A 17,651-nucleotide genomic window follows, 5' to 3' on the forward strand; every position below is an offset into this window, starting at 1 on the left:
CGCCGTTTAATCCTCTTTCGATCTGACTAAGGTAAAAGGTTAGAAATTGCTTGCAATATTTCAACAGTTACCCATCCTTCTGATTTACCAGAAACAGATGAGGACGACTGTATGGCAGAAGGCAGATAAGAATCAAGGCTTCGGCGTGAGGTTATGGTAATGCTAAATGTACAGCTCCAGCAGTCAGTGAGCTGTGAGCACCTTTTAGTTCAGAGCACACTGCACTAGACTAGTTAAATACAACCACTTAAATACAACCATTTATTTAAACATCCATGGAAGCGCTGAATGCATCCCTCTTCAGATATATATTTTTGTTTGGCTTATAACTCTTAACCCAGAATATTTAGACAGAACCTGCCTTATAGCCCCCCCAAAAGTACTTAAAGAAGAAGCAGCTTTATTTGGGAATAAACAGTGCAGAGATAACATTTTCCAGTAAGTTCTAAAGAGCTGTTGTTCAAAATACTCCAGAAAACCTGAAGGAATGTGAGGAGTGATTTGAAACTGAAGTTTAAACGAAGAATATGTGCGTGAAGCCGAAGCCTGTGACAATCCACTAGTTAACTGGCGACATCACAGAGAACAACAAAAGTCCTCAACTCTGTTTTTCTCCATGGTCCTCTTTTTCCAGGTGTAATTACAACCCTACAGCCTGTCCTTCACACATTTGCTTGGCCAACTTTGCCAAACCCACCAGAGAGGCTCTAAGCGAGCAGCTGGGTATCGCTGTACAGCTCCGCAGTGGCTGCTCCCCAACAGTGACCCCTCAAGTGCAAGATCCCCGCTCCAGAAGGGGTGGGGTGAGAAGCCCAACCATATAACGAGACACAGCAGCTCCAGCCCCTTCAGGCCTGGCTGGAAACTGCCTCCAGGTTGAGGGTAGAAAACTAAAGTAGGAAAGAAAATGTATAGAGCATGCACACAATAGCCCAGGGCAGGGTTTTTTTGTTGTGGGGTTTGGTGCTTTTTTTTTTTTTTTTCTTTACTAGTATCTGTCTACCTGTTTTGCTGCGGCAAGAGTTTTTTTCTAGGGCAAGGGAGTGGGAGGGGAAGGAGACGTAACAAGAAGGAAGAGAACTGTTGCTACAGGCAACTTCGCTCTTACACAATGGTGCAATTTCTGTAGTGATTATACTACAATTTAAACCTACCTACAGTACACCATTTCAAGGAAAAGTTATTAAAAAGACAAAACATCAGGCTAAACCAGGACCTCTTTATAGGTAAAAATTGGAAGCATGTAAACATTATTTTATACATGCAGTATCATTATTAGGCAGCAGCTTCTTTTTTATCGTTTTTCCACCTCCTTCACCCTCTGCTCTTCTAGCTGTCTCTTCCTTTTTTACTGCATGCATTAAATGTATTTTTTGGAGATGGCAAGGGGCCCATTCCAAGTCCACTGGGGGTTTTTTGTGGTTTTTTGGTTTTGTTGTTTTTTTTTTTTTTTCCCCTGAAAGCCAGCATTTTTAAAACATGGTAGGAGAAGGAGGAGATAAAACAGTAACAACCCGACTGAAATGAAGGCAGTTGTAGGAAGGAACTACATAGAAATCTGCAGTTCTTCCCACACACACTATGGAAGCTGGCATTTAGAGTTATTTAGAAGATTACCACCACCATTACACCATATATAGCAATTAAGCTTATATTGCAAACACTCACCTAAAGCTAAGGCAGCCAGCTACTTTGAAAATAAGAAATCAAGAATTTGGCGTCCAAGCTGAAGTCGTCTTAATCAAACTTCTGCACTGAACCACAGAGGTTTCAGGCAAGACTGGCTACAGCAATTTTAATTTAGTCTCATGCTCGATTCACTTTCATCATATGTAACACAGGTAACCGCAGGATTTTAAGGTTTTCTTATTCAATGTTGGTCAAGAAAGTCAATGCTTTCATTGCAAAGAAACAGCATGGTCAGGCAAATTTTAAGTGTCAATGAAAAAGAAGTAATTATATGTAAATGACCTTTCCTACTGCATACCAAACGAAGAACAACTAAGCAAACAGAATGGAAAAGGCTTGAGTTACACACTGTGCAATTGTGTGTGCTACAACAAGTTCTGTGGTTTTCCACACAGGCAATAAAAAAATGTGACAGAGGAATCAATGGCAGATAGAAACATTTAAAACAAGTACCATTATGTTTAAAGACAACTGGACTCTCATTTGAAATATTCATTCACTTTGATGAATCCCTTTAATAAAGTGAGCAACATCAACACAATTTCTGGTGTTACTAAAGATAAAACTATAATAACAAATAAAATGTAGACCACATCTCTCAGTAGTTTAAAGGTGTTAATTGCAGTGGGGATCTCCACTATACCACTGCCAGGAACATTTTCCAAAGTGTCCTCCTCAACTCTTAACTGCTCTTCTTTTCTACCTGTGCACGGGCTGTGACATCATCTCACTCCTGACAGCTCAAAGTCTCCAAAGCATCCAACTTACCTTTAACAGGGATCTTGCAGCCCAGGTTCATCTGACAATGCAAGGTATGAGAAGGTAAACACATCACAAAAATATATTGCAGTTGGGTTTTTAACAGCAAAACTCAGCAGGCAAAGAATTAAAAATAAAGTTTAAAAACTGTTTAAATAGTTCTGGAATTTTGCTTTACCTCAAGTAAGAAAATGTGACAAACTGATCAAGCTTTAGATTCTCTGGAATGAGCACACAGTTACAGCATTTGAGACTTCCCTTAAAAGCTTTTCTATAAATAACGACTGCAAGTGTTCAGAAAAGCAGCATGAGCTTTGTAAAAGCCAAGTGTGAGTGCCTGGGGGCTTGAAATACATCTCTGACAAATTCAAGTATTAGTCTTTCCTTAGGAATCAGAAGGTAGACAAGTCCTGGAGAGAGCATTCCTATCAATATTATTTTAACAGAGCAACTCGGCAGTGCAGAGAAGTCAAAACACCACCCTTAACACACTTTCATAACAAACCAACCAAGAGGCAGCAAAACTGAGGAGCAACGTTCACAGCATGAGCTGCTGTGCCAAAGGTTCCAGCCAGGCTCCGGGGCAATGCTGTGACACCCACCAGCCCACAGCATTCCTCACACCCACTGCCAGGGTTTAACAGGCTTGATGTCCTGCTTCAAGTCTTTTCTACAAAAAGTCCCGTTGCCTATGGAGAGGATAAAAGTGACCTGTTTGAAGTAAAAAGCAAACAAACGTACCTTCCCTTTAACCAAACCTTGCTGCTTCTCTGGATATTTGACCATTCTTGGGACCCTGCCTTGGTTTTTTTAGCACTCTGAAATTAGTTTATAGATTACATTCTCACTGGCCTGCAAAACCACAAGGCATGTATCAACTTTTGGGATAATTTTTATTATATAAATGGCCAAGTAGGAAATTATCTTTGCTACTTTACCACCAAAACAGACACACAACACCCTCCCCAACCAACCACACACAGAACAACCCTTTGATCTGCACTTGATAACAAACAGAGCTTCCTAGGGATGAATGTCAAGTTAATGAAGAGTTCAGTTCAGAGCTTCTTTCTAAAAATGTTACAGATCTGAGAAAACTGAGTGCATGCAGGATTTTACAGCTGCCTGGTAATCTTCTTAACTGCAGTAATCATACAAGAAATTCTCCCTCAGAAGCACACGGAATAGCAGAATATGTCACCTGTCACTTAGACTGTCTTTGGGGTGTCCATGGATATTTCTGGTATTTACTGGCATTTTTCCATCACTCACCTACTGCAGTTTTATGGGCGTATGCAAAAGCAGAACTTTTTTCCCCACCTCCTATCACATTTTTTATTTTGGTGGTAGGATTCTAGCACTAGTCTCTGAATACTAAACACAAACCCATTGAAACTGCATTCAGAGCTTACAATGAAGTCGGATATTTTTTCCTTCATCATTTCCAATCTGAGACATAAAACACGTTGTTCAGGATAACTACCCATGACAGTAACAACTGTTTTGCGTTTAGGAATTCCTCCCCAGAATGTACTTTCACAAGATGCACATACTTACTCCTTAATAAAATTTTGCCAACCCAATGAGTAATGTACAACGACTATTTTAAAAGCTCACAGCAACATTACAATGCTATTTAAGACAGGATGGAAACGTAACATCTGTTTAAGTTGCAAGGGGCTCTAGAAAGACACAACTGAAAACCCTACACAGAAATTTAATTAGAACATGATTCATTCACATACAGTGACAAGACAGTATTTGTCATCATAAAATGACTCCATTTGAAAGCTCATAAGAAACAGCAATCTTCTTCTAGCAAAGAATTTCTTACAGCAGTTTTTTTGAGTTCATAGTGCACCCAAGTACATTCCCTTGAAGATCATTAGCACCTCCTGCAGCACCCACCTAACCCCTGGTATTCAATCACCTGTCTGTGTCATCACGGGCTTTTTCCAGGCATAAATAATTCTTACACTTTCTTTTTTTTTTTTTTTTTTAATGTGCTTTTGCTTATAGTGAGAATGGGAAGAACAAAAACTGATCTCACTGGAAATGCTATATCTAAAGATTTAATTTAGATTTCAAATCTTAATGTACAATTTCATAACTAAAAGCAAAGTAACATATTCACAAATTCATGATATAATAACAATGGAAAGAATCTCAATGTTTCATCACCTGGCACAGCATTGAAAACAGTATTTACCCACAGAAAAAAAGCCCGACTAATACAAAACCTTGTGTGTAAGACCATAAATGTGTACTTGAAAAATTAGAGTATGGTAACTATGCACGAAATAAAACAGCATGGAGTAAGTTCAACAGCTAAATCAAGTGTTGTTGAAAAAACAGTGTTGCAAATATGTTAGAAATCCTGATGAGTATGTCGAAAATCAAAAGTTTCACATAGCAATTTAGCTTGCAAGAAAAGATGTTAACCTCTTCTATGTGGCCATAAAACAGGCTGTATATCCAGCAGCCCTCCAGGTATATTTTTAGAGACAGTTGTAGTTCCACTTCTGCTTTCACCACCTTCTCTTCCGCAAGTTTGTTGCTTGTACCCTCTATTTTTATTAGTCTATGAATGAAAAAAACTGGATTAATAGCCCAATTCTTTACTATTTCGGAAGACATCCTTAGTAGCTTTTAAGTTAAAAATCCTCTATATTATTGTCAGATGTTTATCACCATAAAAATCTTCCCCAGTTTGTTCTATTCCTTCATTATAGCAATTATTATAGCAGCTGACATTAGTGGATTAAATTTATTACTGACATTTGCAACTCTAATGCAACACAGCCAATGCCCACGCTAAAAGTTTTGCTTTATTAAGCAAAAGTTTCTGCTTGAGTATCTGTTTCGCATTCAGACTGCTGCAACGTCCAACAGGTAACATTAAAAGTTACTCTTTGCAAAGCCAGGATCTCTGAAAAGACGGGGAAGTTCTTCCAATGGTAAGAAGTTTTTCAAAGGAAAAGGCAGTTTGGGACTCTCCTAGAACCTTTGTGCTCTGCAAACACAAATTTAACTGTCATTATTTCTTTGATGCTGGGTATTATATCAACTACAAAACTGTAGTTAGGCCTGAAAGATTTTAAGTTTTTTATCACAAGCTGACTGAACATCTATATGATGCTACATACCAGACACTGCTGCCTTCAATATTCCAGAACATTTCTGAACAGGTTATAGCTCACACCACATCCTCCTCTTCATTCTCAGCATCTCTTCTCTGTGAGCAGTTCTCAGAAACCAACTGCTTCTAAATTTCTATTCGTGTAACAGTTTCTAGGCTCAACAAACTACGAAGAAGAGTTGCAGACCAACTTCAGATGCAGAGCTGATCTCATCGACAGACCAGGCTTGTCTCGGCTCCGAGTGAGGAGCAAATACTGGCACCCTGCTGTAAATACTCTGCTATAAAAGTGGACATTAGAAAAGAACTCCAGTAAAGACAACTCTGAATAACCACACAATAATCTCTTAGAAGTACTGTGTCCAAAGATGACTGAACACTTGGAGTAAAACCTTTTTAGAGACATTGGCTTGAATAGTCAAAACCAAGTTCAGTTGTGGAATAATTTTCAGGAATATTTCAAGAAATAAATTTGAAATTTCATTCTGCTCTGCTTAGGTTTTCAGGTTTTTTGGAAGTGATAGCTATTTCCCTGTTAACCAAAACATCACTTCAACACGAGTTTAGAGAAAAATGTTACAGAAAATGGTTTTTTAAACGGTTTGTCTTCTCATCATAGATTACACTTTTAGGAGAGGGACATTTGGCAAAGCCGAGCAACACACGTATGTTCAGATCACACCTGGTTATCCCAAGAGTTCGTTCACTGCAGTGAGCTGACTTAAAGCATATATTTCTATCACAATTTTTCTTTCAGAAATGTTTCTGAAAGATCTTTTACTTGCTGGACACACTTCTAGAACATAAGCAAGCTCTGTCACGTTCATAACCCTACAAACCTATCCCACCTTCTGATGGCTCCCCGGATATGTGCTGCACATGCACCCGCCCCTGTGCAAGAGACATCACAGAACTCACATTGAAGCTGGTTTTGAATCCTGTGGGGCTCCTGTTTCCTTGGTTTCCTGTCTTCTGAACAACGTCTTTCTTTTTGTGCTTTTGTCATTCTAAGTGCTCCTGGTAAGTCTGCAATCAGACAGGGCAACATATTCATTTCCCTCTCAATGACGGTACTGTTTTCCTACTAAAACACTAAATGTCCTCTGAAAATAAATGGAAAATTTCCTGAAACACTCAGATTAAAAACAAAAACACTCCCTTTGGAGTCACATTCAAACCTGCAACGTATAAAAAGCTTGCAAGCACTAACAGTTTGATGAATTTCTCCTTTACTGCCTTGCACTATTGTAATAAGCACTCACACACAACCTCTTCATTTTAGGCTCCTTACACATCAGTCCAGTCTTGGCTGCAAGACTATGGCCAAACGTACCTACGTGATCAGCTTTTTGTTGACTGCAGAGCATACCTAATGCAGCTGGTTTAGATACAGGTGACAATATTGTAAGCATATGCACTGGCTTAGATGCATGTCACCTCACAAAATATGAAGAACCAAGGTCCCTTTTGGCCCAACCTCTTTGTCATTTAAGTTGTCAGTAAGGCACTGACTAAGAACTGTAACTAATGTTGACAGAAGTTCAAAGAGGCCAGGCAGTTACAGGCGTATCACATGCTTTCTTCTGAAAAAACCTGTAGGAGTTTTAGATGTGGTAACCTCTTGGTTGGTAAGTATACTCTTGTAAGACATCGCTCTCTGTAAACATCACTTTAAGTAACAGATCTCTCCTTCCTTCCACCATAAAAAGCAAGCTGTCATTCAGGCAGCAAAGTAACATCGCTAAGGGGGAAAATCCCCCCTCAAGCTTTGTTTCTCACAGTGGAATTCACAGGTAAGTGGGTTCCACACACTCCTCCACGGGGACAGCTGGCCCCCACATCCCAGGCATTAACAGACGTACCAATAACCAGCTGCAGGAGAGAAGGCACCCCAGAAGATGTGTTCAAACTTTCATATAAATTAAATTAGGAAAGAGATTGTTTAGCACATCCATAAAAATTGATTCTTAAAACAGAAGGAGGTTATCTAAATCATAAGAATTCAGGTGAAGAAATACAAAACTAAGTAAATGAAAAGTTTGAAATAGCACATATTCATTCCAGTAGTCAGAGAAAATCGCATTTATCATCAAAATATTTACATTTTATCTGGAGAAGAAAGCTTTTCTCATTACTAAAATAAATATCAGAAGAAAAAAAAAAGGGTTGACAAAATGTGAGTCATTTTTTAGCACTTCTTCCTTCCTCAACAAGACAAAGTTATCCAGCAATTTTAGTTATAAATATACTGCTCGCCATCCTATGTTTTTCAATATATACACATGTCCAGGAGCTCAAGGAACATATTTTTAGAGTCTCTCAAAGCATGTGCTTACCCCCCCCCCAATCAATGATGGAGTCAGCTAATTACATAATCTACACCATCCATTAAAAAGGTGAAATACTAATTCTGTAACAGTTTCATTTCAGATTTCTCGAATTTAGTGCTACAGAAATATCACTCTTTCTAGCATAATTTCAAGAATTAATGAAGAATATTTATAATCCACAGTTCATATCATCATATTCTCTCAACAAATAGATATGGAAAAATATTGCTTATGTATTCAAGTTACTTCAAATTCTGTTTGGAGACCTGATTATGAAGTATAGTGTTATGTCTTCTGGTTACAAAGACACAAAGAAGTGAAAATAATTTCCTGCATTTCTTACTTCCAGAGTTTCAGAACATGCATTAAATACAACCTATTTATGAGAACTGAATGCCTGATATGAAACAGATATTTGAGCAAGAAGGTACCATTCACAATAGTCATTTCACTATCCTCTTTCTCTTAGTAGAGGGAGAGGCTTCTCCAGAAAGAGATTCTGAGCAGGAAGCTCATCTCCTTCCCTGACTACAGGAAGTAGTGGCATTAGGGTTTTTTAAGTGCCTTATTTGAGAACCAACAACCTGTACCGCAAGAACTTTAAAATAAAACATGTACATACACAAGACGTGGATGCAGGATTCCAGCAGCACTGGCTCGGTGGGCAGTACAAACCCCTGGCAGCATGCTGCAGCTGAGCAGGCAGGCGCTGGATGGTGGTACTGCCTGCTCTTTAGTGGCTCGCAGATGTTTGTTGTTCAGAACTGTAATTATCCTGTACACAGAATTCCAACGGAAAACAAAAATATTAATAAAACAGACTGTAGTAAAAAGGAGTTGGTTTTAATTGACTGACACGGCAGACAGCAGACGATTCACAGATTTAATTTCTTGATGTCTGCCTCAATAGTGGGTAACGAGACTGTTTCTAGAAAAAATACCTAATGACATTTTCTTGGTATTGGCAGGGAATGACTTGGGAGCAGGCTAATTGTGCTTAGTCTAGGAGAGCTCAGCTGGAGGTGCAGGGGAAACAGCAGCAATCATTGACAGTAACTCTGGACATGAAGGCAGTTTTAATTCATTCCCACAAGAGGTCCATTCCAATTCCAAATGCTGCTCGTTTTGACTCACCCCAAAATTCGGGTATATTGCAAATTTCTAAAGCAAGATACAAGACCTCATGAAAAAATACAAAATCCAGTGTTCTTGCTAGTATGACAGATACTGATTCAAAATAGATACTCTTATAATGGAGAGAAAAAAGAAAAAAAGAGTAAGATTTGTTTCTTCTAAGGCCGACTGTATGAGTTTCACTAAGGCCAAATGCCGGGTGCTGCCTTTGGGCCACCAGAACCCCCAGCATGGCTACAGACCTAGGGAGGAGTGGCTGGAGAGCTGCCAGTCAGAGAGGGACCTGGGGGGGGATGATAATGAGCCAGCAGTGTGCCCAGGTGGCCAAGAAGGCCAATGGCATCCTGGCCTGTATCAGCCATAGCGTGGCCAGCAGGGACAGGGAAGGGATCTGACCCCTGTGCTCGGCACTGGTGAGGCCGCCCCTCGATGAGTGGGTTCAGTTTTGGGCCCCTCACTCCAAAAAGGCCATTGAATGACTCGAGCGTGTCCAGAAAAGGGCAACGGAGCTGGTGCAGGGTCTGGAGCACAGGTCTGATGGGGAGCAGCTGAGGGAACTGGGGGGGTTTAGTCTGGAGAAGAGGAGGCTGACGGGAGACCTCCTGGCCCTCTCCAACTCCCTGAAAGGAGGGTGCAGAGAGGGGGAATGAGTCTCTTGAGCCGAGGAACCAGCGCCGGGACAAGAGGGAATGGCCTCAAGCTGCGCCAGGGCAGGGTCAGACTGGCTCTTAGGAAGGATTTCTTTGCAGAAGGGGCTGTTGGGCGTTGGAATGGGCTGCCCAGGGCAGGGGGGGAGTCCCCATCCCTGGAGGGGTTGAAGAGTCGGGTTGACCCAGCGCTGAGGGATCTGGTGGAGTTGGGAACGGTCAGGGTGAGGTTCATGGTGGGGCTGGAGGAGCTTCAAGGGCTTTTCCAACCAAGATGATTCTGTGATTCTGTGATATTTTGACTCTCCAGAAACACCTAGATCTGGAACACTGTTAAATAAGAAACATATCTTACCATTCAAAAGAAGCAGATAACATGCTAAAGTCTAGAAGCATTTTGCTGAAATTCACTAGAAAGTTAAAGCTGATTCCTTCATGGCAATTCCCAGAGATACTTATGAAGGACTGAAACACATTGTATTAGGGAAAAAACTACATCTCTCAAGAAATGGGGCTCTTTGATCAGCACAACATGCAACAACTTCTTTAGTCATTCAGTTATCCTGACAGCTGCCTAGGGCCTGCAGGCTTCACACCAGTGGCAGATCAAACCAAATGCCCTGGCACTCTGAATGGCCTGTTGGCCACCAGCCAGAGGACATACAAGTCATCAAGAAAATCTGTCTGTTCTCAGTGATCTGAGAGCAATAGGCATCTCTGAAAGGTAACTCATCCTGGCTGTTGCTTTCTGTTGCCTACAGAGGGAGTCTAGACCAGCTTACACAGAAGGCAGAGACAACTTCAGCAAAATGAAGCTCACACAGAGAAGAAAATCATGCAATAGTGATAAAGCAACTGTGTGAAGTCTATCAAAAAGATACGATCTGGCAATAAGCACATCCAGGTCTATCCAGCGCCGTATCCTCTCTCCAGTGGCGCCTATAAGCAAACGCTGAGGGAAGAGGCAGCACAGAATACTCCCTTGCAAGTCCCTCTGCTTCAGTTGTCAGACCCAAGGATATCCCAAGCCTGACACAATTTGTCCTGTGGTAACACTCAAAACATCTCTCAAGTACTTGCTCAGGCTCCTTTTTTCTCCCCTTTCTCTTTCTGCAGCCACAGCGTCCTTGAGCAAGACTCCCACCGACCTGCTGCCTATTGCAGGAATTGTCCCTCCTCTGGTTTGCTCTGAAGCCAGCTCCTCAGTAGCTTCACTTGCAAACCTCAGCTCGTGCAGTGCTGGAGGAGACAGTGAGCAGTCAGCTCCTATCCAGCTGCTTCATGCCACTTCAGATACTGTAAACATATAGTATCTGCTTTAAATCATCTCTTCCACGCTGAAGAGTCCCAGCCCACTCAGTCACTCTTGCTATGGAAGCCAGGCTCTGCTTTTGATCATTTCTGCCACCAGCCTCAGGCCCTTCCCGAGTCCTGCCGCATCCTCTCCAAGACAAGAACAGAGAACTGCTGCCATCAGTATCCCAAGCACAAGAAAACCACTCTCATTATACAATACAGCAGCATGTTTTCTGTCCTCTATTTTGGTTCTTAATGTCTAAGATTTGATAAGCTTCTGCTCAGCACTATCATCACAACAACCCCCAGTAGCGCTACAGGCTTGGGGAGGAGTGGCTGGAGAGCTGCCAGTCAGAGAGGGACCTGGGGGTGTTGATTGCCAGCCGGCTGAACAGGAGCCAGCAGTGTGCCCAGGTGGCCAAGAAGGCCAATGGCATCCTGGCTTGTATCAGCCATAGCGTGGCCAGCAGGGACAGGGAAGGGATCTGACCCCTGTGCTCGGCACTGGTGAGGCCGCCCCTCAATGAGTGGGTTCAGTTTTGGGCCCCTCACCCCAAAAAGGCCATTGAATGACTCGAGCGTGTCCAGAGAAGGGCAACGGAGCTGGTGCAGGGTCTGGAGCACAGGTCTGATGGGGAGCGGCTGAGGGAACTGGGGGGGTTTAGTGTGGAGAAGAGGAGGCTGAGGGGAGACCTCCTGGCCCTCTACAACTCCCTGAAAGGAGGGTGCAGAGAGGGGGGAGGTGTCTCTTGAGCCGAGGAACCAGCACCAGGCCAAGAGGGAATGGCCTCAAGCTGCGCCGGGGCAGGGTCAGACTGGCTCTTAGGAAGGATTTCTTTGCAGAAGGGGCTGTTGGGCGTTGGAATGGGTTGCCCAGGGCAGGGGGGGTGTCCCCATCCCTGGAGGGGTTGAAGAGTCAGGTTGACCCAGCGCTGAGGGATCTGGTGGAGTTGGGATCTGTCAGTGCTGGGTTAACGGTTGGACTGGATGATCTTCAAGGTCCTTTCCAACCGAGATGATTCTGTGATTCTGTGATCATAAAATCCAAAATTTTGCTCTTGAGTAGCAATAGCCATCATAGCTCCTTATATTGTGGAAAACCTAGGACAGTTTTCCCCTCAACTTTTGTACATTAACTATTCAGTCATGCATAAAGTCTTCCTATAATTCCTCATGTTCACTGCTCATGTTTTTTTTTTTCACACAAGGAATATACTGACCCACATTTCACTCTGCAAAGTTTAAAAACACACTATGTAACTTCTGCCACACTATATTGCCAGGATAATCTGCTATAATCTGGCAGAAAAACATCTCCTCACACAAGAGAAGAATTTCAACATACAACCAACCAGAAAAACCCAAAATCTCTTCATCTCCAACCGATTCGTTTCAAATTTCACTGCAGTTCTAACCAACATTAATGTGTAGAGCCGATTGTGCGCTGGATCCCAGTACCTCCTACAGCCAGGAAATTAAGATTCAATTATTATCATACTTATTACAGAACTATGATACAGGTATTCTGAGAAAAAAAGAAATACAATTCTGTTTTCCTAACGGTCCATGAAACTGCAGAGTCTTCAGCATCAGGAGGGATTTCTCCCTGTATGAACCATGCAGTCTATTCCAAGAGCTAATCTGTTGGCCCCCATAATTCTCACCCTCATCTACACTACAGCAGGCATATCCAGCATTTCAAACAACTGAAAGCTGTAACATTTCTAGCTTAAAAAGCTTACTGACTATTTTGGTTTGGAGTAAGAATAAAAAAAGGCAGTTATGTTTAAGTCATGAGGTCTACAGACTTGCTATCACTGGTATTAAACATGGACCAGCAGAAGAGTTGCCCCTGTGGGCAAGGAGGGCTTATAAATGAAACTTGTTTATTATGGGAGGTGGATAACAGTCCTGTTCTCTGTCCTCTGCAGAACAGCTCGTCACTTCTGTTACCATGGAGCGTCTAGCAAGGATTATCAGTATCTTCTGCTCAAGCACGAGTGTGTCTACATTTGACTCGAGCTCCTCAACAGCTCACAGGATTCCTTCCTCCTTCAAACATCCTATTCTGCACTTGGCAGTAATTTGATACTTGCCCCTACAACTACATCCTTTAGGTTAGGACAAATGCCTAAACTGTATTTTCCTTTCATTTTACTTGTTGTAACTCCACCTTGTCATCTTCATGACAAAAGAGGAACTAGGACATAAATAAGTGTATCAAATGTTAATGACAGAGTGGGTTGGAGATGTTACTGCACAGTTTGCATTGATGGTCAGTCTAGGAAGCTTTCTACACTCCCAAAGCTTCACAAGTTGACATTTTTTCTTCAAGATGCCAAATCTACTCCTCTATCAAAGCAACCAATCTGCACTGGTGCAGATAAGCCTCACTTTTTCAGTAGGAAAATAAAACACTGATGTATCCATATAGACTAAAAGGGGCTGATGAATCTATTCATCCTTGATGCCAAAGCAGACGTACACCTATAAAAATAAATAATCAGAAAGCTCCCATAAGCTCCATTGTCTGCCAAAGTGTTCTCAGTACATAGATTAAAAAAATAAATCAAAGCAACTCCCTAGTTAAGCAAACTTCCAACCAGCCTACTAGTTCAAAGCCACAAATCTGAACAAAATATGTTGGGTTTTTTTCCTCCCTCCTCGGAAAGCATTAGCGATGTGTGTCTACAATAAATCACATGAGATGTAAAGACAATGAGTCACTTCATTATCTTTAAAGCATGAGTACAGACTACTCCACTGAGACAGAAGTCCCTAGGAAATGCTGATATCAGCTGCACTTTGCTCTCTGGTAGCAGTCTCAGCAAGCAAGGAACAATAAAACAATTCTGACAAACTACCACAGAAACAGTACCGCAGAGATTATCTGATTTTAGTCTGAATTTCTGTGTTATACACGCTCATTTTGCAGTCACACAAAAGCTCCCTTTAAGGAGCAAGTCTGCAAATTCAACATAAAGTCTCAAAATTAAATACAGTACAGAGTCAAGGAACACACATGCCAGCAAAACAAGTTCCGACAGACAGAGAAAAGTAACCTCTTGGGATGTAGTAACCATTTCTGTTGATAAATCACGGTGGTTAGTTCAATATATTCCAAAACTGACACTTCTACTATGAGCAATAAAACCTGCCAAATCTTCATAATCTGATACTGTGTCAAAACAGCAAATGCAGTCCTCACGACAAGCTACATCCCTCTTTTCCTGATGCAGCCCAAGTCCTTATGGTGGACAGGTCTGTTTTATCTGCTCTATCAGTCAGACTAATAGCCACGGGTGACTGGAACCAATTTCTCCTAAAACGATCAAAAAATCTTGACTCTAATCCAGGGAAATAAACATAGTTGATGAAAGCTCAGAAACTTAACCATAACTCTGTATGCACACATGCCAAGTAGCCACTGCCTGAGATTCTGTGATCTGTCAGGTGTCCCAGAGAACTACTTGCCTTAGCCTAGACCAAAAACTTGGATTTATTAATCCTGATGCACTGTCTATTACTTCCAGAGTTACCTGAGGAGGAATATTCAGCAGTAAAATTTAAGTTCCATTAAACCGTTGCGTGGCAGAGAAAGCTCCAGAATTGGGTTTTCTTTTCATTATCCCATCACCCAAAATCCACGTTTGAATGCCTAAATGAACCGTGTAGTCACGAAGGAAACTGAAGGTAGTGACAGCTGAGTCTTTTCAGTTAAAGATTAGACACACAGGTCATAAAGAATCTTAATAATTGCTGTCTTGACTGTGCAATTAGCATAAGCAAATATCATTAGTACAGGCTGCCAATGAAAACCTCCTCAGGTATTAATCCATACCCTCTTCCTGAAAGTTTGGTGTTAGGACAGGTTGGGGAGTAATTCCTAGTGCTGACAGGCATGAGCACAGCCCTGCGCCAACTGTCTGACACGGCCCAGAGGCCTGACAGCCCGCACTGGAGGAGATGCCCACGTGGGAGTTGGCGCTACAGCTTGCTCCACCGATGGACTAGACTGTAGCTGGCTGAGTGCTTTCAAAAAAAGAAAGGGGTAAGAAAAGTTTTATTTAACAGACGCAGCTTCCATGCATAGAATTTACTCATACCACATTTTAATATCGCCCTGCAGGCCAGTCATCTGACGAAGACTGCCTAATGCAGTTCAAGTCCATGATATAGAATTAAGGCCACAAGTGATTAGATGTGGGACTAAGATAAAGTCACACAAACAAGCCAGAAAATGCCAATCAATAAATAGCTGTTGGTTTCCTAGTAATTAGGGATTAATGTTACTTTAAATTGTTAAAGGGCTTCTGCCCAGTGTGACAAGCCCAGCGCTGTTCTCTTACTTAGGACGCTCTAAGTTAACAATTAAACACTGAATTTTTGTAGGTGTTCTTTCGATCACAAAAAAAGCTGCTCTTTTGTCTATGCGGACAAAACAGCAGGAGCTCAGGTCCCACGAGTTACCACAGCCAATGCCGATATCTTCTGAAAGAAAATACAACCCTTCAATTTCTACCTTGCAAGTTTTATTGCAGACCTAATTTAGAAAGCAAATAAATTATCTTTTCACATTAGCTTACAACCCTATTTCTGCATTCAGAAGTTTTAGTTTGCTGTTAGGTTTCAATTAAAGCATGAGCCCTACAAGGCAGATAAGCTGGTTTATTGCAGTGGGGAAGCTTATGCCATAGAGATCCAAAACTGAAGGGAGAAAAAATTATTAAGGTTCATTAGTTGTAAGAGCTAACAGAACAAGTTCCCTAAAATGACTCTGTTCAATTGCATAAGGAAAACTGGTTTAAGGATTTGCTCTAAAAGCCTTTATCGGATCATACACTTTCTCTCCATACCAAGGAAGGTAGAAAACTATTCGAGCATCCCTCCTCTCTTGCTATACCTCCATTGCTTGTGCATATATTATTCCAAAGCCATGGTCTACCTCAACATCCAAATAATAGAGCTTTTATTTTTAAAAAGTCAAAATTTACAAGGATTTTTTTAATAGTTTATAATGCCACTTGTTTCCACACTTAGTTTAACTGCACAGGTGAAGTTACGGTAACAAAGTTACTTTTTCCAACTTCAGAAACTATTAAAATGGAAAGTCACTGGCAACAGCTTACATTTAAACTGAAATATTTTAAAATTCAATACTAGTATTACTTTGATAATTACAAGCATTAGTTTCCATTTCACTGAGAAGAGCCTTGAAGACAGAAACAAGAATCATCACGCCTTGTAAAGAGACTTCAAAAAGATACTGAAGGAGCATCACATCATAAGTCTTAAAAACCTATCAGCTTCCCATCCTCACCAGAAGCAGAATTTTGTCATTCAAAAAGAAAACTGAATCTGCATCAGGGCTGTGCCATAAGTTTATTATCAGATTTAGCTCTTCAAATAAACCAAGACTTTGAAGTGTGGGCATCTTCTAGAGAGAAGGTGAACACTTTAAAAAAAATAAAGTAATGCGTAGGTGAACATCTTGTAATTTATCAAAGATAAATTCTTTAGTCACGTTGGCTTTTTTTTTTTTTTTAAACACAGTACTGTTCTTAAAAGATGTTTTAGAGTATTATCTTAGAGGCAGTTAACTAGCAAACATAAAAAGCACTGAGTGCACAAGCTTAACCTATAAAGAAGGGGAAAAAATATTCTTTATTGCTACCAGGTAGATCCTAAAGCCTGAAGCATGATTTCACAGGAGAGAGTTATTTAGAAGCTTACTGCTCACCCTGTTCAAACTCTATTGAATCTTTTCCCACACTGTATCGTACAGGCAGAAGAAACACCTACATCTACTGCTGAACTTTGACAAAAACACGAGAGGTCACGCTAGAATGCAGCAGACCATAGTTACAGGACAACTAATGACCAAGTCATGTAAGACAGCTTAAAAGTACACGTGCTACAGCAAACTCAGCAGGGTCAGGAGAGGGAGGATAGGAAGAGACCTTCCGGTATCGACACCAGAATGCAATGATATCATTTGAAGGCCATGCTTGATATGCCTGAGGCCATTCTGAATGGGTTTTGGTCATACCTGACCGAGTGCTCACACGTGACCATGATGGCTGATATGCCTGAACTTAAACTGGGTATGAATTTTCCCCAGGACAGTTTTGTCTCCGGTACTTTTTGACATTTCTAAGCTGTTCAGGGGAGGGATTTTTGAAAGACAGGGCTTGGGTTGTTGTTACTATGCTGATGACATGTATCTCCTGACAGAGCAAGTTACTTGGGACTAGATGACTAGAACTTCTGAAGTTAAAGCCTTTAAAAGGCACAAATACTGTGGATCTGTGTGAGTAGACATTCCACCTATTCATAAGTGTTCCGCATGTAAAGATATAGAAAGTGTAATGCTGAAAACAGGAGAAAACCCAAATCAACTCTCAGACATACCGCTGGAGAGCCACCATCAGTCCCTGCAGGCAGCTTGCACCGCATTGTGTAATGTGTTAAACGAAAGGACTGTCTGAAGCACTTACCTTGAAAATGCAAAACTCTACACATTTGGGGATAAAACCAGATCAAGACTACGTGTTCCTTCACTATTTGCTGCAAACGGGTATACTTAGCACAACATTATCCCTTTCAGCTAGGGTTCTGATCTAATTTGACACTCAAACTTTCTCCAAACTTTGGCGC

Source organism: Strix uralensis, chromosome 27 (assembly GCF_047716275.1).
Source record: "Strix uralensis isolate ZFMK-TIS-50842 chromosome 27, bStrUra1, whole genome shotgun sequence".
Taxonomy (NCBI): Eukaryota; Metazoa; Chordata; class Aves; order Strigiformes; family Strigidae; genus Strix; species Strix uralensis.